General features: G+C 28.2%; 2 long non-coding RNA genes across 2 annotated transcripts in view; one reads left to right on the top strand and one right to left on the bottom strand.

Moving 5' to 3' along the window:
- LOC122269371 (uncharacterized) overlaps positions 1–1,202 on the top strand; it is a 38,640-nt gene extending 37,438 nt beyond the window's left edge. The window contains exon 2 of the long non-coding RNA XR_006225149.2: positions 1,020–1,202. This is a non-coding gene — a long non-coding RNA (uncharacterized lncRNA). The remainder of the gene's footprint in view (positions 1–1,019) is intronic.
- Positions 1–25,883, bottom strand: part of LOC122269372 (uncharacterized) — a 65,278-nt gene that overhangs the window by 1,315 nt on the left and 38,080 nt on the right. The window lies entirely within an intron of this gene.

Raw genomic sequence — 25,883 nt, 5'->3', positions numbered from 1 at the left:
CATAAAAATCGATTCTAATGCGCATAAAAATGTGTGTTGTCAATAAAAACACAAACAAAAATTGAATTAATAAATAAAACTATAATAGTTAAAAAGTAAATGAAAAATGTGTCTACATACACAATGAAAGATTTTAGTTTAGCTCATCAAGCTCGCAACCAAACAAAGTGGCAACTATACACAAAAAAATTTTTTACAGTATTTCATGCAACTAAAGTTTAAATTTCTTCAAATACTTTTAAAAATAGTTATTTTTAATACCTTGAAATATAAATATTTACCGAAGGAGTAACATCAATTTTTGATAATAAAAATAAAGTTAAAAAAAAATCGAAATTAAGGAAATAAAATGTGATTTACCAATACATTTTGAGAAAAATTGGGTTAACTTTGATTCATAGTATTGGTACTTTGAAAAGTGTGTAAATGTGCTGAAAACTTAATACGGTATTAAATCGAAATGCTCATTAGTTCAAGTTGAACAAGCTGCGGAGTTGAGCCATAGTGAAATCAAATTTAAGAACAATTATTTTACACGATAATATTATTTAACTAGTTTATTAAACTACAAATTAATAAGAGAGTAGCTAACTTTTTTTCGTCAAAATAACGAATTATTTTGACGAATGATTATCAAGGGTGATCACGCTCACAAAAATGAATTTAATTCATCAAAATCTTTTTAATTCATAAAAATCTTACTTTTTTGCATAATAAAAAGCAAACCCATTTCAGTTCGAGTTGACAATTAAACTTGTTTTTGCTTATTCTATTCCCTTCTTTGTTTAGATCAACCTCGAAAATAATTCATCATATTTTGACAAAGTTTGTGTTGCTTCTAATTTTAAAATTAATTTGCGAACTCCCATGTACATATTTCTTCAATTTCAAGCTTTACAAAGATTCTAAGAATCTGCACAAACAACGTTAATAATTTGAAACATACATTTTTTTCCCATTCTTTATTTGTTTGCTTATTTATATTCATCTTTTAATAATTATGAATTAATTTTTTCCAGAGAAAAGTTGAGATTTCAATGGCAAATTCATAGAAGAAATGGAAAATCAGGATTTCAGAGAATCATTGCCTGTTTATGTTTTCCAGTCTCTATTTTAAGGAAATTAATCAGCTTTATTTGCTCACATACTTGAGGATATTTTGTAATGTTGCAGTTAATAAAAAAATTTCATGTATGTAATAATTTATTCTCAAAGAACTCACAATTTGGGTATTCTCTTGCAAATGAATTTTCATTCTACACTGTAAAAAATTCCGGTGAAAAGTACCTGCACTCAGGGTGCTGGGACTTTTTACCGTAAAATCAATTTTACCGGGAGATTTTACGAAACAAAAAATCTGAAAGCCTTAATTTTTACAGTAATAATTACAGTAAATTACTGAACCACTGTAATTAAATAAATATTACTGTAAAAATTACAATATAATATTTTATGATTAAAATGGATTTTGTACTTCATACAGTAATTTGATCAGGAATTTTTACTGTGTGCATTTTTTTTACATATTTTAATCAATGTATGAATTTTTACGTTATGTTTTAGAAAGAAATTGTTAAAACTTCAATTTTGATTGTTTTTTTCCCATTTATTATCAAACAAAACTTGCAAGCCAAACAATGGAAAATAAATAAATAAATGAATAAAAGAAAAGTGAAGCTTTTCCCTATTAGACACCCTCACCACATTTTGGGTAACCTTTCCAAAACGAATCTGTACTTTCTTTTAAGACAATGCCTAAAGCATTACCTCCATAATAATTTATGCAATCTAAAAAGATTCTTCTAGACAAAAAAAAAATTTTTTTCTGAATAAAAAAAAGGGTTTAAAAAGGTGAAACAATAAATTTATCAGGGTGCGTGAGGCATACTTTTTACAGCCCCCGTAAATCATAACAATAAACGAAAGATTTATACCCGTAGGCGTGCTAGTTCTAAAAATGCAAATCGATGCATGAAACTGATAAGGATGAAGTAAAACTAAGGCATAATAACGCCAAAAGTGCATGTTTCTTTAAAACGAAAAAGAATCCCTGATAAGTAATTCAAGCTATAAATAGTTCAGCGGTGGAAATTATTATAAAAACAGTAAAATGCATGAGGCATATTAAATATATAAATAAGTTAGTAAAGCGTATTCATTTTATTAAACATGCCTATAAATAGAACTCAAATTATTGTTAGACTAGATGGTAACAAAGTCTCTTAATAATTTCAGATTTTAAAGTGAAACTAAATCATTAAATAAATTTATCATACTTATTAAAGTATTCAAATATGTAGGCCAACTTTTTAACAAGAAAAAAAAAGTTCGAACATTCTTAGAAAAATTGGTTTAAGTTTGAATCATATTAACATTATCGGTGTTTTGAACCAAAGTACCAATAAAAATAATAATTTAACCATATAATACCTTTAACTATTAATTTAACCATACAATTTCAACTATACGACTTTAACCATACAAAAGCCAATTTAGACCAGTTTCCCATTCAATTTGAGCAGCAGAATCAATTGTGTAATCAAATTTAATCTGCTTATAATATGATTAAACTTGACAACGTATTAAGTTTGTAGCAATTGTGAATGATACTATGGTTCAATATTAAAAGGGCATTGAAGCGCTTTTGCATTAAGAATTGACGTTCACAATCAAATTAATAAAGCACATTAAAACGGAAATCAATAAAGCTCTCACATATAATAACATCATCCAATCAATGATAGCAAAGTTATAAGGGATTTCTTGCCTCAAATCAATAATATAATTTGCTTCAGATCAATAACTTTTTCAGGTACACTTTTAAAATAATTCCCCCTAAAGAAATGTAGGGCCATATCATAGGACCATAGTCACCATATTATAGAAACTAAAATGAGTAATGGTAAATAGATCTTCTGTTCCAGGATAATAGTGTGCCAATGTTCTGTATCTTAATTAGGCGCATAGCATGATTGCCTTACATCTAACCTCACCATCAGAAGAAATCAAAACTCAATCGAATGTGGTTGCCCCTATTAAAGAATTTGTAATAAAATGATTGCAACGTTATCAATTGATATCAGGTTAGTAATGGGCCAATATTCGCTATTTTTATTCGGTGTATAACTGTTTTTAATGTGACCAATCGCTCCACTAGAGAAAGCTAGGAGTTGTGATATGCTTGCCTTGATTGGCGGTCAATTGCTTTAAAGATTCCAAAATTGTATTGAATGTGATTAAGCATTAGTAGGAAAAATTTGCATCATTAATCCGTTTGCTTTTCAAAAGCGACTTATGCAACTCACTTATTTTAGGAACAGTGACTTTAATTTAAATATCGGATAATTAAATTTGATACAATGTTTGGGATCTAAATGATTATCGTTGAAACCGTAACTCTGGAGCCCAAGTTGCAATTTTACAATAATATTCCGTTAATCCTAAATGGCGTGAAATCAACTAAAAATTTTGCCCAATTTTAAAATTGTTAGTTTTATTTGTAAAAGTAGAGAATGCCAGAAAAAGCATTAATTAATGGGAAATTCCAACGAAAAAAGCATTCTGAGATACATGTTTATATTATGCTGAAGGCAAATAAATTGATTTATATACATTTAAAGAAACTATCATTTTTTTTTCTTGATCTTGAAAGTAATTACTTTCGAACTTGAATCTATTTGTTTTATAAGAAAAAGTACTAAAATTACGTGAGATTCCATGAAAAAAAAAGAAATTACACTACCTGTATTTACTGAAATACTTCATGAAACTAAAATATTTAATACAAATAAATTAATTAATAGGTTTTTAAGCAAATTAACACTTTATTCTAGACATTACGAACAGTTAAATTAATGCAAAAGGCTACAATTTAAACCGAATGCTTGATACGTGCTGTCAATTACAAAATTGGAAAGAAAGAAAAACTTAAAAATAGCTTATGTCACATTTATATTGAGTTTATGATGCACTCTCACAAAAAGTGCACTCTCACTTCCTAAAAAGGACTGAAATAACTAATGGTTAAAAGAAAAAAAAAGTTTATTCACATAAACCACATCAGTCATTATTATTCAACTTGCTAAATTGACATCACAACACGGATGACGATTTTGGTAAATGCTTTGTGCAGCATTAATAATTACCAATCCATTGTCAACAATATACTTTTGAAAGAAAAACAAATTGATACATTAACGCTCAATTATTCTAAAATAATGATTATCTACAATGGATCTTAATTTTTGGTATTATGTCATTCCTGTAGGCAATGAACTAAGACTTCTGCACTTGAAATGCGTGTAATGCTCAATTGCTGTTAAACTGATATGGTTGATAACTTGTTTCAGTCCTTCTTTTCATTCTGGGAAAATAATTGTTAATCACGAAATAAATCCATCATTTTGAGAGCACACCTGATACATCAACCATTTTTTTTCAATTATACTCAATTGTTGTTACGTGATAATTTTCATAGCTTATCATAACAAGAAATAAAAATAACGGTTTTTATAAAAAAATATTTTTATACACCACAAAATATTTTTGAGATTTAAAGCCTTCTACAGGAATAAAATTTAATTTTTAGAATATTTGCAATTTTTTTCACATATTTTTTTGAAATTTTATACTTTAACAGTGCATCCAAGATTTAAATTATTTTCTCTTCTTATGCACTCAATTGTACACTGGTGTTTAAAATTAAGAGAAATTCAAGATTCGGTCAGTTATCTCCAGAGCTTTTGGTCAGATTTAAAAAAAATTGATATGGACATTAGCTTATATTACGAATAAAATAACAATTTAACAGCTCTGATGTACACTTGTGACCGAGCATAGCACTGGTTGGAGCCAGAACGTACACAATAGTGGTCACAAAATCAAACTGAGAAAAAAAAAAGATTTATGATAGTAATAGCTGCCTCTTACAGACAGACATACACACTATAAAAAATGGAATCTCAAATATCACGAACCAGTTTCCTGGTATATGCTTCGAACAAAAATTTCGCATAAGAGACGAAATAACTATCGGAATCTATTTGATAATTTTATTAAGATACCTTAGAGGAACCATTTTTTAGGATAAATTTAATTTTCTGTTTTGTATTTTTTACTAAATGTGAAGTAATAACGCCTTTTATTTTGAAAACTAGAGTTTCCGGTAAGTCGTCTTATGTGAACGGAAAAATTACCAAATGAATGGTTTAAATACAGCTTGGTTCTTAAGAGAAGAATTATGGTTCTTTACCAGAAATGTTACTACCAATTTATAATTTTACTACTATTGTGGAAATTTTACCAGAATTTTTTTTCTCCACGTGGAAATTTAACCAATGAATCAAGCCAACATTAAAAATGCTGTTTAAGATTATCTTTAAAAACATTTTTAGGGAGTTCAACTTAAAAATACGAGCTTTGAGATTAATTTATTTAAACGCTTAAATGTATCATGAAATTTTATTAAGGATAAGTAAAGGGGAAATTTATCATCAATGCGCACGTGATTTTAAATGATCCAAGACTTCTCTATCAATGCATGATCTAATGATGTGATCTAAGACTTCACTAAGTTGCTATTAGCACAGGAAAATTGGCTACATGAAATACGTTCCCTACATCAAATTACATTGTAATATTTTTTTGCTTCAAAAACTGAGATTCAACTTTTTAAATATGATGAGATTATATTTCACAAAAATTTTCGCTTGCACGAAAATGGAAAAAAAAAATACATTTGTGAATTAAAGTATTCAAGTTAGCATCGCAAATCTAATTTATGCAGATTACTAATGACAGAATTTATTTTAAATATCTGATCTAAATGTACATGTTACTAATAAATATGCGTTTTCCCCCGTCAACATTGAGGCATAATATCTTCATTTTGATTAAGTTCTGAGTTTATATTAATTGTAACAAAAATCACGTTTTTCTTGTTCTCATTGTTTTAAATATTATTCAGATGGATAAAGTCAACCTGGAGTTTAATATATAAGCTATGGTAGATTTTTATCTAAGAAACATCATATTTTTAAACTGAAATATATCCAATTTTTGTTACTTCCTCATAAATATTTCAGTAGTTAAAATTTTGTTAGAAAAATTCTTACTGATTTAATAGGCTTCAGAAAATTTATGAAGTACTCCTGAAACTTCACTTTGTTTTTAATAAAATTTCCCATTGTTTTATTCTCGTTCATTTATAAATAGATATAAAAATAGATATATATACTGGTTTGGTTTAATTTCACAAGAAACTCATATATACGAGCCTAGTCAATAAATAAGAATAAAAATAAAAATAATATATTTGGAAAAAAATTCGGTCACATTCTGCTTTAAATTTATTATGTAATTTTATCACATTGCATGAACTTTGAAATATTTTACAAACCAGATTTGCTAACTTATATAGAAAGATTATGATCATAACTAATAGAAAGTACTTTTGCATCGTTTTATTTAAACCAATTAAAGCAAGGCCAAGAGCTTCTTCCTACAGCTAGAGCCTTGGAGATTTTAAAGCAAAACTACTGACTCTATTTGAAATATCCCTATCACATGTAAAAGAAAATGGCGTCCAATTCATCTATAAGATATTTGCACTAACTTTAAGTTAGCTGAATAGTTTCTTCCTATTACAAGTGTCTCAGAAACTTTTAGAGAAATATAAATATCATTTCTTTTTACAATACATCGATCACATTCATTCAGAAATGGTATTAATTGTACCTAAAAGAATTTAAACTGATTAAAGTAAAAAGAAGAGTTTTTCTCACTACAAGTACCTTGGAAACTTTTATAAGTAAAACTACTGCCTCATTTTTAAGTATCGCAATCACACACAAAGGAAAACTGCGTTCAATATATCAATAAAACATTTGCACCAACTTTAAGTTAGCTGAATAATTTCTTCCTATTACAAGTGTCTCAGAAACTTTTAGAGAAATAAAACTGTCATTTCTTTTTAAAAAAACATCGATCACATGCATTCAAAAATGATATTCAACGTACCTAAAAGAATTTAAACTGATTAAAGTAAGAGGAAGAGTTTTCTTACTACAAGTACCTTTAAAACTTTGAGAAGTAAAATTACTGCCTCATTTTGAAATGATTACATACTTAGAAAAATAGTTTTCGAAGTATTGGTATGACATTTGTGCTAACTAAAGTTAGCAGAAGAGTTTCTGCCTACTAAAAGTCTTTTATAAACTTCAGAAGGGAAAATGCTGCCTCATTCTTAAACATAACTATCACACACATAAGAAAATAACGTTCAATATGACATTTGAATGAAAGTAAGTCTAAGAGTTTCTAACTGTTGTAAGTGACTTGGAAACGTTAAAAAGTGAATATACTGCCTCATTTTAATATGATTACATTCATAAGAGTCCCGCAGTGGACTGATCGCCATGACACGGTTCCCAGCAGATCACCGAAGTCAAGCATCACTGGCTACGGTCAGTGTTAGCGTGGGTGACCACTTGGATCAGCCTGCGTAGGGACCGAGGGTGTGCGGTATGGGTCCTCGTTAAACTGTTCTACCGTAAAGGGCTCGACTTAGCGTGCAGGTCGTCGGGCTACCGAAGCAGGGGTGCCATCCCCTCTGAAGAGGATCAAAATTGTGATGGCATGTCTTCGGATCATCTTCAGGGATGTTTCCCAGACCGTCGCCAATAGCCCATTGTGCAGCTCTAGTGTCACATAAATGAATAACAACAACAACATTCATGAGAAAATGGTGTTTATTGTATGTTTGTGATATTTGAACTCCCTAAAGTAAGCGGAAGAGCTTCTTCTGCAAGTTGCAAGAGGAATTTTTATAATCCGAAAATGTTCATCCCATTTTGAAAGACAGTGATCAAGATCAAAGCTTTTAGAAAACTGTGTTTATTGCATCAATACAACATTCATATCAATACAAAGTGGAAGAATTTTATTTCACGGTATTAGCCTTGGAAACTAATTAACTTAAGATAGCTCATTTTGAGAGGGCTTAGGTAAAAAAAAAGGGAAAAAGAGAAAAAATAGGGCCAATGCAGGCTATTGAGACTTATATCAAGCAAAAGAAATTTAAAGCTTGGTACCTTTTGAGAAACCATTGTTTTAAAATTATTTTTTTAGTTTTTTTTTTTGAGAATTCGATAGCCTTAATTCATTAAAAAGGAAAATAGACAGATTAACATACAAAATTACTTATTAAATATTAAGAAAATATTAAGAGTCAGGCAGAGTGGTATTTTTGATTTTGCTGAAATTTTCGGGATATGTTGTTCCTTTGTGCAAAACTATTAGACATGTGTGCTCTTATTTTTAAGTTTTTGGGAGGTTAAAACTGTAAGTTTTTTGGTATTTTGAGAAAAACGCATCGAATTGCATATTGTCAATGCTTTTTGGGCCATGAGTGAACCTCAGCATTGACACTTATTTTGTGTTCTTCTGTTTCCACATCAACTCTTACGACATACTTATGATTGACACTTGGCACAAGAGTCATAAGTTCATTCAAAGTTCTATGTAAGAAAACTTATATTTCAGATTTTGAGTGCCGAAATCTAATCAAGCCAACAGAGAAACATAAAGGTTTATATTTCAGAAAATACTTACTAAATAGTACCTAAAAAACACAATATATCTGTGGCGCACTTTTAACATGCCATTAGAATTGACGTAAAATTTGTGAAAAGCTGAAGTTTTATTAAAATTCAAAGGTCATTAACTAATTTCGCCAAAAGTAAAACGGTGTGAAATTTCTTATAAAAGAAGCTTTAAATATAGCAAAAACAAAATCATTTCCAAAATCTTATTCAACTTTATATAATGCAGCCGTAACTTTGAGGCCCATTCCTGAGCAGTTGATTACTTAAATAATTGGAGGAAATTTGAAAAATGTTTTAAAAGCGGTGCTTTAATCCCAATATGGTTATAACCTTTCACCTTTTGTACACTATCTTGAATTAACCGAGGTGTAGGAGGCCAAACGGGGTGAAATTTATTACGCTTTTTTTGAGAATTTTATGAAAGATATTAGTAACCAAAGAAACAACTACAAGACTTATAGACAAATTGAATTTTGTCATTATTGTATTTGTCTAATTATTGTTTGGTATTTGGTTTCTCCGTTGCTGCATCCGTTTCTACATGTGTGTTCATGCGGAGTGGTTCACTTTGGCAAATGATGTATATCAAGGGTAACTATTGGAAATAATAATGATAAAATATGAAAAATAACTCTGGAGACACAGATAATTATATGAGAAGAAGAGGAAAGCACATATAATCAAAAGTGGTTGTAGGAAGAGCAAGCATCTGATTCAAAATTTGAATTTCCTTTTTGTAAAAAAAAAATAAATAATGAAAGTTTAAAACCTGGTGGGATAAATAATTACAATTTTACGCGGTACTTTATTTTCCAAACTACCTCTTCAATAATAAATGCAGCAGAAGCAGTGTTGCATGAAAAATATGCCGAAAAAAAAAAAGAGAAGTGTAAAGTCCAGACGGTCAGATAAAAAGAGACTATGGGAGTTCCATAGGAACACCGTCCAAGCTTTTTCAAACAATAAAAGGAAAAAAATGCACATAAATATTCGTTGAAGGCTATAAGTGACACCTTGGTTTTTCAAAAAAAAAAACGAAAGAATAAATACCCTCAAATTAGCTTCAATTTTAACTCAAAATGTCGTACTCCTTATTCTCATTCGCATCTACATACCTTAAAATTCTACCGTTTCATCCTTTCTAGTTAAACACACTTCCCATATTATATATAATTTTTTTTTAGTCTTTCACCCACACGGAAAATATAGCTTTAACCTACCGCAGATGAAATGGAAAGGGAATTTATGGCTTTTTTTTGCCGTCATGTCCGAAATTGAATAAAGTAGAATAACCATGTTTTGAAAATTTCGATTCTAACTGTATTGTCGAGTATTCATTCCTAGGGAAATCCTTTTGGATCAAGAATTGTTGCGTTTAATGTAATGCGCGTTTTCCGACAAGAGTTATTTTGAAAACAATTTCCTTCTGTTTGTCTTATAATATTGTTATTTATCTTTTTCTTCTATATTTGAGTCTATTTATGCGTTTAAAAGTATATTAAGTGATTTTGCATTTTTACAATGTTAGAAATTTTGGAGCTTGTTGTTGTTGGTATTAATAAATTAACAGAAAACTAATTGTTAGCTTATCTAGCATCCTACTTTTTAAACTTGATTACACGATAACTTGTTTATATTTATCATATTGAATAGTTTTCTTGTGATTTTTTTCCTTCATTTTTTTAAGAATTTCAATTAATTATTTTTCATACTATCTAAAGTAAACTTTTCAAACCTTTTAAAAACATAGTATAACGGTCTTATTTAATTCTTGCTTGACTTTTCACTCTAAAATACCGTTTATTAAATTAGAGAATTTATTTATTACAGTGTATTAAGTAAGTTTAAGGCAGACTAATAAAGCAACTAAAATTTCAGACTAAATAAATAATCAAAAATATTAAATTTTTCAGTTAAAACAATGAATCTATTATTAACTGAAACACGCTTCTCCATTTTTTAGTTCTTAAAATTATTTAAAAAAATAATAATTTTCATATTATCAACGCAGGCATTGTACACAAAAAAGAAAAATTTGGTAAAATAACTATTCTGTAGGGTAATAATTCTGAAAAAAAAAAACGTAATTCTGGTAAATAAAATCAAAATATATCGTATTTGAACCATTCATTTAGCATTCTTTCCGTTCGAATAGTAGCAGTTTACCAGAAACTCTGGTTTTCAAAATTATAGCTCTTATTTTCCAAAGATTAAGTAAAAAATATAAAACTGAAAAATAAATTTAGCCGAATAAATGGTTTTTATGCCCCTCTCTAAGGTATCAGGCAAAAATGACCAAATTTACAAAATTTTATCACAGATTATAAAATTATATATTATTGTAAATTTAATAAAAAAATCATTACCAAAGTGCTTATGTAAAAATTCTTGGTGTTCCCATAGAGCCACGGTAAATTTTACCATATTCTGGCATTTTGGACCATACTATTTTCTAACCAATGCATTAATTAGTTAGAACTGAAACTAGTTTTTATTTAAATTACATTTAGTATTTCTTCAGCCCATAAATAGTTAGTTAAAATTAGAACACGTATTATTGCATTTTTAAAATTATTTTGGTTCAAATTTAAATATTAAAAAATTAACTAAGAAATAATTTTTTTCTTTCATATTAATCTTGGTTAACTCTACAGTAGGCTTGAATTACAGTCGTGTACAGTGTGTACTGCTTAAACTTTTGTGGCCATAACATAAACTAGAATTCTGATTATGAGCACCTACATTTATAGTATTATCTTTTTGAGGGGCCGAAAATGTATTTAAAAATAAAATTTCACAAAGTCAGAATAATTCTATTTTAACTCTAGTTTAACAAATTATTTAAATGAATTTTTTACATTATTTTGTTTACTTTGTGATTAGGGTTGAAAGGAGTCCTTCAAAGAGTTGAATCATTTATTTGATAATGTTTCAGTTCATTACTATTATGGTTTATAGGAAATTCTTGTTCTTAAAATTGTAGTTCTTATTACCTAAACATTTAGTATAAATACAACACTGCAAAATAAATATAAAAGAAAAATGGTTTTCTTGAAATACTCTGAAGAAACATGATAAAATAACCAATCTATTCTTCAGAAAATACCATTCATTTGATCATATATCTGATAATTTTGATGACAATGCCGTTTATCAAATAGAATAGTAACAGATCTCATAATTTGTTTTCCATACTTTCTGGTATGGCTAATTTAAAATGGCGGGACTGCGAATGGATGAGGAGTTGGATTACGTAGATTTTTGATTACGCGTTCCAAATTATTTTTCTCCTTTTACAATAAAATTCTAATTTCTTTTCCTTTACTTTACCGATTTTTACTTTCCCTAAAATATTTCTTAATTATGACCGAGGGAAAATGATCAGTATTGATGCTTTCAAGTGCTTAATTGTACTAAACGTACTAGATGTTAAACATACTAGCTACTTGTATGTTAAGTGTATTAAACATTCTAGACTCCTGGAGCCTCAATTTCATGTGGTGGATAATTGTATTTACGATTTCTGTATAATTTGACTTTGGCATAGCGAAATAAACTACTGTAGTTATAACAAGGAAATGGCATCTAATTAAACATTAAAGTTTGATAACAAACAACATTGTTTTATTATTATTATTTATTTATTTACGTTAATAAATCTTTACTTTTTATGCATTTAACTTACATTTTTAATAGTTTTTGCATATATTTTTTCGCAGTATGAATTCCAATATAGTGCTAAGTTAAACCGCATTACTCCAGTTTTGAACATACGAAAGTATGGTTCAAATTTAAGGAGATTATGGTACAATTTAATACTTAAATAAGGTTGTAGAAAATTCGAACCTTATTGTGGTTCAAGGCACCTCAATTATGGTTCAACGCTGAGTTAGTTTTTTTTGAGAGAAATTAACGTATTTGACGTTTTCAGAAATTAACGTAAAAAGTATAGGAATAAATTAAGGAACAGAAGGAATGCAGTGTCAAAATTTCATGACGTTCATTATAATTTCATGAAATTCACCTGGATTAAAATTTAAGATGGTGGTGCTTGAACTGATTTTTCAAAAATGAAATATGACCAGACCATATTTGCAATCCACAATTTCAATTGACCAGGCTATTGTCGCTGAAATATGATTAGTACTTATTTGCAATCTGGAATTTCTTAATCTTATAGAGGAAAATAATAAAATGAGTTTTATTTATTTAAAAAAAAGCACTTTCGAATTAAATAGTTCTAATGGTAATAAAAATATATATACCATCTAATTAAAAAAATGCTCTACATATGAGAAAATCTTTATTTAAAGTAGACTACAGATTTTTTAATAGATTTAGATGACTCTGTCTATAGCATATCCAGGTTGGCGTCAGGTAACAAGATACTCCTTAATAATTATAAGCGTTCTATCTTGACTGTCCGGGTTTAAATGATTTATTTGGGTAAATACTCCAGAAAATTGCTTAATTCTACCTTTCTTGCATCGAAAGAAGGTTAACTTCGTGTGAAAGTCAACTTTAACCCCTAACTCTACAGAAGAGCTACGTACACTTGATGTTTATAAGAAATTTGGGGTATAGCCCTAAGGGTATTCTCAGTGAACCACATGTAGTTTTGTGGTTCCTCTGTCGCCAGTCAAATTTTGTTTTTCGTGAATTTTTGATACAAAAAGTTCCCAGATGGTAAATGCAAAAGGAAAGTGTTTACAAATTTCTTGGCGAAGAAAAAAATTATTCCTTTTAAGGTTCTCAATTTAATTAGACCCCACAACTAAGCAGTTAGTACTTTGCAAACAAAGATTCAGACAAGACAAGACAAGACATATATATATTTGTAATGGACAGGATATTACAAATATATATATATATATATATATATATATTACAAATATATATATATATATATACAATAGTNNNATATATATATATGTATTAATAACGTTTCACAATGATTAAAAATTTCATGATCGAGTATTTTTTTCAATTGGTAGAATTTTATTGACCTAAAATTTGTACCAACTATAGTGGACAGGAGAAATTTGAAATTTGTTTCTTTTCTGGGCAACAAAAATTTTGAATACATTTATTTTTTTACAAAACAAACCATTTTTATAGAATTATTTTTTTTAAATAAATAGATCCGCTAAGTTAAAGCAATCAGAAAAATATGCATTTTGTTATAAAATAATGATTATTAGAGTCAGAATTAGAGCAATTTCAAAATCACAGTTATGCAGAAAAGAACCCAGCTCTAAATTTTTTCCCTTTATCACTAAAAAGACATCCTTTTAAATAATTAAAGACGGTTAAGAGAGGTTGGGACATATTTTGTGTGGGTACAATTGGCATTATTTCATGAATGATTGATCATGAAATTCAAATATGTGCTTGTAGTTTTGATAATTAAAAGTTTTAGGGATCTTCAAAAGGGGAGGGGGGAGACCAATATCACCAATCACCAATCACCAATTTCTTAAGTAATTACAATGGCAAATATTTTTTCAAAGATTCTTTTCTACCGAATAGAATGGTATTTATTTTGAGTTATTTCGATTATTCCGATTTATTTTGATTAAAATATACACTGTAAAAAATTAGCGCGAGAAGTACCAGCACTTAGAATGCCGGTTATTTTTACCGTAAAATTCATTTCTACAGGAACATGTTGAGGGACAAACATTTGATATAACGTAAATTTCTGGAGTAATAATTAGTGTAAAATCAATGAATCACTCTAATTAAATAAATATTACTTTGTAAATACGCTATACTATTTTACGGTAAAAATGGATTTTACGGATGATGCACCCACCTCACCGGTACTTTATACAATAATTAGATCTAGAATTTTTACAGTGCATATTGATATTTTTTATAACAACATTATACATTTGAAATTATTTTATGCTAAAAATTTATATTATGTCATCATAACATTCGAAAACCTTTTTGGTTTGTTGACTTTAAATTCTGAGTGACATTCTCCACAAATTTCAGAAATTTTGGAGTATCTTGTTCCATATCATAGAGTGCAAAAATTTCAGGATAAAATTACTGTAAAAAAGTACTGGCACGTTGAGTACAGTATTCGTAAAATCCATTGTTATAGTAAATTTTTATGTCGTAATTTTTGCAGTTATAATATTATTTAATTACAGTGATGCAGCAATTTTACAAAAAATATTACTATAAAAATTACGGTATATCAGATTTTTTGTTCCGTAAAACTTAACAGCAAAAAGTACTGGCACACAGGATGCCAGCACTTTTTACCGGAAATTTATCCGAAATTTTTTACAATAGTTCAATTTTTTGCCATAGTCCAAATAAGCTACAAGCTTAATATAGCGACAAGTAGAACCCTATTATCGTACTTCATTAACCTGGTTGCATGATGTTATGGTTCAATTTAAATGAAAATGTGATCAGTTTATTACCTTTTTGAAATTGTATAAAATTTACACTGCCTTATTGTGGTTNGTTTAATAAGTTTTCCCGTTTAATAAGTCGTTTCTTTCCACTCCCTTGAAAAACTTCTTAAACGGGTTCTACTGTATATATATATATATATATATATGTATGTATGTATGTATGTATACTCGAATACTATAGCCCTAAATAAATAGAAAGCAGCCTTGAACAAAAAGGACATCCTTTTAAATAATTAAAGACGGTTAAGAGAGGTTGAATGAAAGGGACGAAAAGATGTTGCATGTCTTTGGAAAGTCCTTGAACATTTTCGGATTTCAAGTGAAAAAATGTTTTCTTCAAGGACGATTAAATATCATGATGTATATTTTCTTCGTTCTGCTCCTTTACTTTATTTTTATTTTGTTGTTAAATAAGGTATTTAAAAAAACTCTTAACAATCCTTCGCTTCATTTTAATGAACTTTTTTTTCCTAACAAATCATTGTTTCTATTGTATTTTAAAAACTTCAAAACTCTTATTGCTTTTTATTAGTCTAATAATTATTGATGTATTGGGTATATGGAGGGCAATTATGAAGACAACATACATTTTAAAATTTTTCTGGGATCATTTGGAGATTTCTGGAATTTTTCTTAAGGTGAAAAACGTAATCAATTTTCAGGTAGGTAATGAAATGTTTCTGTGCATTGCGGTGTTATCTAGTAATAATCTAGGAATCTTTATTAAATTATTTTTAATTTCTTGTAAAATGAAAATACATTGTGAAAAATTTAAAAAATCCTTTTTTAAACTAATTTTTTTAATTGAAATTTGAAGTTGTCAAATATATTCCTTTTGTTTAGTAATTTTGTATTTATTTCGACACTTAAAGCAATTAGGGAAGTGTAATGGCAAGGTACATTTTCGCATATTTCTGGAGAGTGTTCAAGATCCTTTTCGGTAAAAAATAAAAATTAAATACTACGATTTTCATGTCAACAATAAGACATTTCTGTGTATTGTGTTTTTATCTATTGAAATTTTGGATACTTGTTTAGTATTTTTACTTTGCTGTAAAATATTATATTTTAAAAAAAAGTCTCACAATCTGGCGTTTTTTTCTTAAACTGAACTTTTTAAATTAAATTTTTGTTTCCTAATTGAAATTCCTCTGAAAACAAATTCATTACTAGTAGAATAAGAAATCTTTTTGAAAATGTCATGCATAAAATTCATTTAATGTAAGAATTAACAATATACAATTTCACTTTTTTTAAAAATTGATATATCTATTAATCACATTATATAAATAAATATAATGTGCATATTTATTTAAAACATTATAATAAAAAAATATGCACATTATATTTATTTATTATATAATCTATTATTTGATAAATTTATAACACTTGGTGAAAATATGATTTAAAGGGATCCGGAGCATATTTTTAAACCTTTTTTTTAAAAAAAGGATGTACTGTTTTATCATTTAATATTGTGTTTTATGAGAAATGTATACAAAAATGTTCACAATTCTTCTGCAAGAAACTAAAAAATAATAATTTAAGAATTTTAAAATATGGTGTTTCTTTTCTTTTGTATATTTGAAAATATTATGATTCTATATTAAAATTTTTAATTCATTTTGAATAAAACTACACATACTTTTATATGAACTAACTATTAAAGTTTAACGTTATTTAGCAAATTTATAAAATGAAAAATTTTTCTTTTACGTTTTATTATCTTTTATTAAAATAAAAATATGAAAATGCTTTACAAATTGATACATGCTTTACAAATTGATACATGCTTTACAAATTGAAGATAAATTGAAGTAAAAGAACTAAAATATATAAACACAATCAAACTTCATTCTGCTATCTTCATTGGGTTTTAAAGTATATTATTTTAAAACCAGAAGAAACATGAAAAAATGAGGAAATGAATTTTCCAGTTTCAGCATCAGTTGAAGTTCAACAAAGTAAAAAAATAGGAAATAACGTTTTACCTTGCTTTCTAATTGAGAAATTGTGATTAATTTAACTGTTCTTTCAAGCAATAAAAGCTCATGATTTTTAAGATGTTAGTGTTTTGGACTTTATTTTAAGAAACCGCATTTAAAAAAAAATTAGTTTCTAAGCTGTGAATACATAATAACTAATTTCTAAAGAAATTAGCTTAAAAATGAATTATTTATCATCACTAATGTGAACGCATAATTTTACATCAATACCTTTTCTTAAAAATAAAAAAGTGTATATTTTCAAAATGAAAATGAAATTGAATCTAAAAGAGATGATAATGCACATTTGTAATATAATGGATAGCTAATAATTGGTTTCTATAATTGATAATGGAGCATCTAACATGTTAATAATAAATTGCAAAATAAGTCATGGATGGTAAATGCGTAAAAATGTGTTTCTTTTAAAAGCATTGCTTTTGATTTAAAATGATCCAAAAATTCTGAAGGCAAAACTAAATGACTTATTAAAAGGCAGTTGCAGTTTTCATAAAACCATGTCTTGAAAAAAATAATAATAGTAACCAATAATGGTAATAATAATGGTTACTTTTACAGAATTTCAGCCGTTCATATCTTTGAACCCGATTTAAATAGACAAATACCAAAGGAGTTTTCGTTTTATTTAAATGCAGTGCGATAGCTTCACAAACCCTTATTTTTGATGGTTTGTTTTCATTATGCAGTTTCAAACAAACAAGTAGAGCTTCTTTTTATTTTTATTAAATTCAATTTGTTTAGGCGTTCGGAAGAATCGTATACAAGACAACTTAAGATTCAAAGCCATTAATTAAAATAAAAAATAAAAAATCTTGTTTACATTCCTTTAAATGGTGGCGCCAGACAGGAAAAAAGAAAACCTTTGAAGAAGAGTTTGTTTACAACTTACTTATGTTTGGTATACCTATTATATTTTAAATGTTTTTTTTTAAAAAAAGAGAAAAAATTTTGGAACTGTGAGCATTTGTTTGAATTCCATCACATATTTCTGTTCTAGAATAATGCTTCAGTGCAATTTAATAGTCGGTAGGAAAAATTTCATATCGGAGGCTATATATTATGGACTGTATTCAGTCCAAAAATAAAAAAAATTAAAAGCGTTTCAGCACTGTTTTGCTTATGATGAAATATTTTAATTTTTTAAATTTTGATAGAAGAATTGTTTATTTGCCTCTTTACAATTTTCGTTCGAGTTCAGAAAATGCAGTGATTTTAGACTTCAATTATTTCGTTATTGTTTAATAATGTAGATTTTAAATAATATGTTAGATTTTTTTTACAGAAAATATCTTCGTAAGGAAAAAGCTAGTACTTCTTCAAATTTATAACTTAAAACTAAGCTATACTTTCTTTACAATATTAAACTTTTGTTAGTTATTATTCTAATAAATCTTATATAATTGACTAAAATATATCCAATTTTTTTCAATTTCTTATTGTTCAATTTTCTATCACAAATATATTTCCTGTGGATTGCCCAAATCACAATATGTTTTATGTTATGTTTATGATAAATAGGATTTATTTTAGTCACTTAAAAATTTCATGAAAATTAAATTTTAATTGCACTAATATTCAAATTCATTCGGCTAGCAAGTTTCAAAACAAGGTAACTCAAAATGAGTGTAATCCAAAGAATAGCATCCAATTGCCCAAGGTACAATACCATGTTATATCTAAGAATTTTCGTTCTAAGAATCTAAGAGCAAAATTTTAAGAGAAAGAAAAAAAAATTATGTATATATGCGTGACCGAATTTTTTCACTAAGTCATGTTAATACACAAAGAAAAAAAATTCTGCTGAGATCATCAAACTGCATATAGTAGTAACATTGCTGGTAAAAAAAGAAAAAAAAATGTTTTTTTGGTTAATAAAACAAAAATATATTGCATTTAAGCCATTCATTTGGTAATTTCCTCTTTCATTTGGTAACGGTTTTCTGGAAATTCTGGCTTTCAAAATTACCATTCTTATTACCACACATTTAGTAAAAAATAAAAAGTTGAAAAGAAATCTAACAGAATAAGTGGTTTCTGTGCCATAATCTAAGGCATCATGATAAACTCTCTAAATTTTACCACAATTACCAAATTTTATCACATGACATAACATCATATTTTATTGTTAACTTTACCAAAAATCATGACCAAAGTGCTTCGCCAAAAATTGCCAAGTTTTTGATGTTCCCATAGAGTCAGAAACAAATTGTTTTTGACCAGATTCTAATAGTTTTGACCATACTTTTTTTTCTTCTCAGTGTAGACAAGTATATAATTTATTTCCCTCAAAATTTCTGAGTTATTTTAATCATTACTAAAAATAAATTATTTAAATTGGCTCAATGTACAAAGGTCACTTCCCTACACACTTTTACATTTATTAATTTTAACATGAGATGAAACGTGTAAAAGAAGTATTTTTAAAGATGGTATAAAATTCTCGAATTTCGAGAATTGAAATAAGTGATAAATAAAAAGTTTAATCTTTAATTACTTGCGCAAAGAGTACAGATTTCTGAGTAGCTTAACAAAAACTTACTTGCTCTTCTTTTAATTGCATTTCTAACTTTTCTGTTACACAAGCTGTTTAAAAATGATCTATCAGATTTTAAGCGCTTTATTGAAAAAGAAGTTGTCACGCTTGAAATATTTAATGGTACATGAAAATGGGAAATGTTAAGTGGCCTCTTCCTTCACGGCTGAATTAAACAGTCAGAAGAGTGTGAATGGAGGGGAAATGATAAGTATACTTTTTTTTTAATTATCTTGATTTAATTTTAACAAATAAGCTAAAGATTGTTATTTAATCTACTTTTAAGTGTTTTTCGAAACACATAACGTAAAATAAAATCGCCCATTCAGATGAAAAGTTATTTTTTAATTTCTTCCGTTTTTCCTTTTCAAAAATACACCGATCCATTTCCAAAATTAGAATTTTCTGTATAGCCGGGATAGCCTGGTCGGTAAGGCGCTGAGTTCATGTCCAAGAGTTCGTGGGTTCGATCCCCGCCGGCCGAAGAGTCCCCGTGTAGTTGGTGACTGATGCACGTTGAAATTCTGTCGAGTCGCAAAGTCCTCCATGTTCCCATAACAAATCAATACCTCTGAGGGTACTGGATTGGAGATCGATCGTTCTCTGATTCAGGTCAAAATTACGATCTGTAGGTGAATGAATGGGTCCGCCTTATAAACAAGTGTGACGTATGGTGTGGCAGAAGTCGAAGTCTTGGCCATAGATGGCGCCACTGGAAAACAAGAACAAACGCACCCCCTCTGCCTAAACAGGCATATGTCAACAACAACTTCGATCCATTCCAAAATTAGAATCTTCCGTGGGGCTATTTAATATTATGTGTCATTTTGTTTTTCGATTTTGAAAATTGTTTTTGTGTTTGCGTAATTCACATTGCGATGGAAAGTATGGTTAAAACTAGCAGAATTTAGTCAGAAGCACCTTGCTTTGGGTTCTGTGGGAACACCAAAAAACTTTTAATTATTACCGAACCGCTTTGATCATGTTTTCAGAAAAATTTGCAATAAAAAATGGTTTTAGAATATGTGATAAAATTCGGTAATTTAATTATAATACCCTAGAGCTTGGATGGCATAGAAACCATATATTCGGATAAATTTCCTTTTTCAGCTTCACATTTTTTACTAAATATGTGATAATAAGAACTATAATTTTGAAAACCGGAATTTTCGGTAAACCGTTACCATATTGACGGAAAAATTACCAATTTTTGTTTTGTTAATCAAAATTGTGTGTGTGTGTGTTTTTCAAGAAATGTCAGTACTATACACTACGGTAGTTTTAGCAGAATTTTTGTTTCTCCGTGCAGATTGAAATAAAGTACAGCATTGGTTTTATGAAAATAAAAATAAATTTTAAAAAATAAATCACTTTAAGTTTGACAAATTTTAGAAAAAAATAAAACGGTTTAAAAAGCTTTAAGTTACCATGTACTATTTTCTCCCGATATTTAAAAAAAATATACAAATATTTTGATATATTTTTGATAAAAATAGAAGTTTTAGGCTTTTATAAATGGTTTTTCCTAATTATATTAAAAAACTTATGAACCAGTTTTTCTGAAAATTGGAAGAGTTATTTTTAATTATATTCAACCTTTTTGAAATAAATTTACAAATAATTAAACAAATATTTGAGGAAAAATAGAAAAAGCAATTGAAAATTACAATTACAATTTTACCCTAATAAAGCATGATCTTCAATTTTCACCTTTCCTAACCGAAATTGCACTGTTAAATGATACGGCATCTTAAAAAGTTCCTAAAGGCAAATAAATAAATAAATCTAAAAATGAAAAAAATAAAAAAATAATTTTACTTAAAGTTTAATGCTGCTTTTAAGTGTCCTTTAACATTAAACGTGAGATGTTTTGCAAATATTACAACAGATGTTTAAAATAGAATTTGTTTTTGAAATTTAAAAATCAGATGATAGATTTATTAAATCACAATTCGTACCATATTTACACTATTTAGCTTTGAATTTAGGAATAAAATTACTAAAAGAAAAAATACAGGGCTGAAAATTATTTTAAAACTGTAATAGAATTTTTCTTTATTAATTTATAGTGTTGCGTTTTACTTTAAATCAAGTTCAAGTACTCATTGTTGAAAAAATGTGTATATATCACTTTAATAAAAATATTTTTGTTCAAACACAATACAGTTCATGATTTTTTGATAACTTTTTTATGGATAATAATTATAGTCCAAAAAAAGCAACATTTATTTGCGAAGTTTTTATTGAATATTTACGAAGCAAAAGTTCAAAACATTGCTAACATTAAAAGGTCGACATCTTGTATTAATGAAATTGCTGTTAATTTTTATTCGGCAATTCAGAAATAGAAAAAAAAATGTTTTATTGGTACCTTACTTCCGCAAACCGTCCTGCACCATTAAGCATCTTAACATTTATTGAAATGAGTTTTTTTCCTTAGCCATTATTGTTCCGCGTGGCATAGATGGCGTTTAAATGATTGTGGCGACCGCCAAACGACTAGTTTTAGTTCGTTCTAACTTAAAACAAATTGTTTATTCTTAACCTTATGTCTCGCGTAACAATTTGGCTTTAATATTTCATATCAATCAATTCCTTTCAGTTTCTCTTTATCTGTATAAAAATAGTATAGTAAACACATGATATAACTAGCTTTTATGTGTTTCAAATAAAGATGATTAACATTTCTAAACATGCAACATAAAATTTATAAAAATAAACAAAATTTTTCGTAATCTTTTACAAACAATTTGTTTTAATTACTCTTCATTTTTTTACCCGAATAAAAACTGAATTTTTGAAAAAGTTTTTAAACCACTGACAAAAGTTTAACGAATGATTTAGAAGCGTTTAACGTTTAATAAAAGGGGAGGGGGAAACATTTTGTTAGTAGCTGATGAAAATATCCAAATTGGTTCATTAAAAATTTCTTGATCAAATTTATTTAAATATCATCTTGAGCGCAATTTGCTTATTACTAGCATTAAATTCAGGTTTCGTCGCTTGTCAACTTTATCTAATTTTTTTCGGCATTCAAACACGTTTTGATTTAATTCCCCTTCCTCAGCGTTTTTGCGCTTTCCTAGCTTAAATAGTTGTTACTGACTCTTAATGCGTATAATACAGTTTTGATTTCATCACGACAAGAACTCTAAAAAATATAATAAGAGTGGTTGTTGTGGAACACCCTGTTTATATACCAAGGGGAAAAAAAGAATCACAATGAATAACGTTTGATCTAATGATCGGATTTTCACGAATTAGGGCTCAAACCTGATGGTTCTCGGGGGTGATCTCAAATATGTTTATTAATTTGTGAAGACAATATTTCAAGTTACGAAATCAGACTCGAAAACCTACTTTTTCTGAATAGACGTACCTTTTATTTCAACGTATTTGGATTCTTTACCTTCACAAAATAGGGTTGAACGCAATCTAGGAAATATGGTTCCAATAGTTTGGTTAGGAGGGTGGTCCAAAGTTTGTTAACTTTTCTTTTTAGGTATTTCACTATATCTCGAGAACTTTTATAGTGACTTGAAAATATTTCATTTATCCAATATAAAATTCATTTATCCAAAGATAATTCCCAATAAAAAATAATTTTCGATAATTTTTTATTATTTTATTTAATAATAGTCGAAAAATTTTGAATTATGAGGCATAAAATTTTTGCATTCTTTAAAGGAATGCAATTTTATATGACAAGATACAAAATGTGAGCGAAACTGAACGAAAAGTTCCTGAGAAATCAAATTTTAAAAAAGTTGCGTATTTATGAAAATAGAATTTGAAATATTTCTGTCATCAGCCTGTAGTTAAAGAGAAACACTATCGTTTTAATAAAAGATGATTCTTGAGACCGAAACTATTTAAAACACGGTATATATTTAGGATGAGTGAGACTGAGTCCTTGCTTCCTAATGAGCGGATCCAGGTTCTAAATTCGATCAATTTGCATATTGCTCTCAGCTCGCACCATTCTTAATGCTGAAATTTCTAGTAATATGGTTTCATTGGGGTCCTAACTATTGGGTTCTCCTCCTTATGTTACGTAAAAATGCTTTAGTTTCACACATAAAGTCATCTATGTAAGCAAGTTTAATCCATTGTTTGATCCGAAATTCCTTTTATCTCCCATGTTGGTTTTAAAATTACAAGGATAAGGCCGCAGTTTTGTTACGCACCAGTAATTTAATGTCGGAGATAAAAAATAAAATATTTCTCAATAGATGTTTTAAAACGCTTACATTTTTAGTGCTACCAACAATTACCTTTATAATGTTCGAGCTTATAAAACCAAACTAAATGCATTATTTTGAGATAATAATATTATGGAAAATCTTGAATAAATTATATCACCACAAAAACTGCTAACGGTATGTATTCATTATTACCTGCATAAAATAAGAAATTATTATAAATTGTATTTTTTACTTATACACGGAAAGTTATTATATCTCTCCTAAAGTAAAGAGTTTGAATTTTCTATGTTTCAGTTGAGCAAAGGAAAAAAAATGGTAAAACAAATACAGTCTATTTTTTATTATTTAGGGATCCTGAGGGAAAAAGGAAGAGAGGAAAACCTCTTATTAGATGGTTAGATGATATAATTGAGATATGTAGGAGTAAATAGATGACGAGATAGGGATGGATAAGCTGCATGAGACAACAAACGCTGGCAACCGGTCGTTGTTCTATCCAATTGAATATCATCCAATATCATACAAATATTACATTAGTATGTTTTTAGCTATTTTGGACACGTTTATTGCCACGTTTTTGTGAAACGTTTCCATTTCTTTTGATGCAAGTAGCTTGTAAGCTGTTCATTCATTTTTCGGATCCTAAATAAATAAATACTACGAAATAAAAATAAATATATGTTAAAAATAGGCTTTGTTTCATAATGAAGCTTTTGTTAGCTAATGAAACAGAAAGATTTTTTTAACTGATGAAACAGAAGCATCACCCCGATAACGGAACAAATATTTTGCACGATGATGGCGGAATTAATGATTCTGCACGAGGACGTAGTGAATAATTTTTGCACGATAACGAAACGAATGGGTATGCACAATGATCGATTGACTGGGTATGAAAAATTATGGAACTCATGAGTTTGTTAGATAATAGAATGTTTGGATTTGCATGATAATTAAAAAAGCGAAAAGATTCTAAGCAAAAAACATCCTTTTAAAATATTCCCTCCAACAAACATATTAATTCGATAAACGAAATGGCAGCGAAAAGAAAACGTATCAAAATCCTCTACGCGATAAAGGAACGAATCAGCCATATGAAAATGAAGAGATAACTTTTTGAAGATTGCGAAATGAAAATGATTGATACGAAACGAAAAAACGAAAAGGTTCATTTGATGCTGTAACTTAAAAGTGTAACAATAATTGCACAAAACTAAAATTATGATTATACGAGTATTAACAAACAATTATGAACAATTCAATTAACAATAGTCATGTGGGGAAATACAACAGCAAAATACGGATTTTTTTATATATGCATGATAACTAAATAATCAGTTGTTTAGACAATTTTGTATGTACTTACTTTTAATTATTTACTTTTGTGCAACGATGATTGGCAAACGAAAAATCGAAACTCAAAAAGTGCGACAACGATGACGGAAGCTGCTCGAGAAACAATAATGAAAGGAATGCATTAGTAAGTTAATGGAATAGAAAGATTTTCCTGAAAACGGAATGAATGGTTTTGCAATGATAATGGGCGAGTGAGAAATAAAAACTAAAAAAGAGCGTCAAGGATAGCAGAAGCTACTCGAGTCACAATAATGAAATGAATGCATTTGTAAGCTAAAGGAATAGAACAATTTTCAAGATAATGGAATGAATGGTTTTGCAATGATAGTGGGCGAGTGAGAAATAAAAACTAAAAAAGAGATAGCAGAAGCTGCTCGAGTCACAATAATGAAACGAATACATTAATACGATAATGGAAAAGAATGATTTTTGTGATGACGGAATGAATGGTTTTGTACGACGACGGAACGAATAATTTCGAAATATGATAGAACTCTCAAGTTTTAAAGCTAACACAACTTCGCTTGCACTATGACGAAACAAAAAATACTCACGAAAATGGCGCAGAATATTACTGTGATAAACGAAATGAAAAGGTTTCGTATTAAGAAAACTGATCAGAAGGTATTACGCGATAACGGAACGAAAGCAGTCGCTGGATAATGAAACGAATGAACGAACTTTTCACGATAACTAAATGAATATGTTTCTGCAATAAAGACATTAAAAAAAAAAAAAAAAAAATT

This window comes from Parasteatoda tepidariorum, chromosome X1 (genome assembly GCF_043381705.1).
Source record: "Parasteatoda tepidariorum isolate YZ-2023 chromosome X1, CAS_Ptep_4.0, whole genome shotgun sequence".
In the NCBI taxonomy this organism is placed as follows: Eukaryota; Metazoa; Arthropoda; class Arachnida; order Araneae; family Theridiidae; genus Parasteatoda; species Parasteatoda tepidariorum.
The sequence above is the reverse complement of the archived record's forward strand: the minus strand, read 5'-3'. Positions and strand labels throughout refer to the sequence as shown.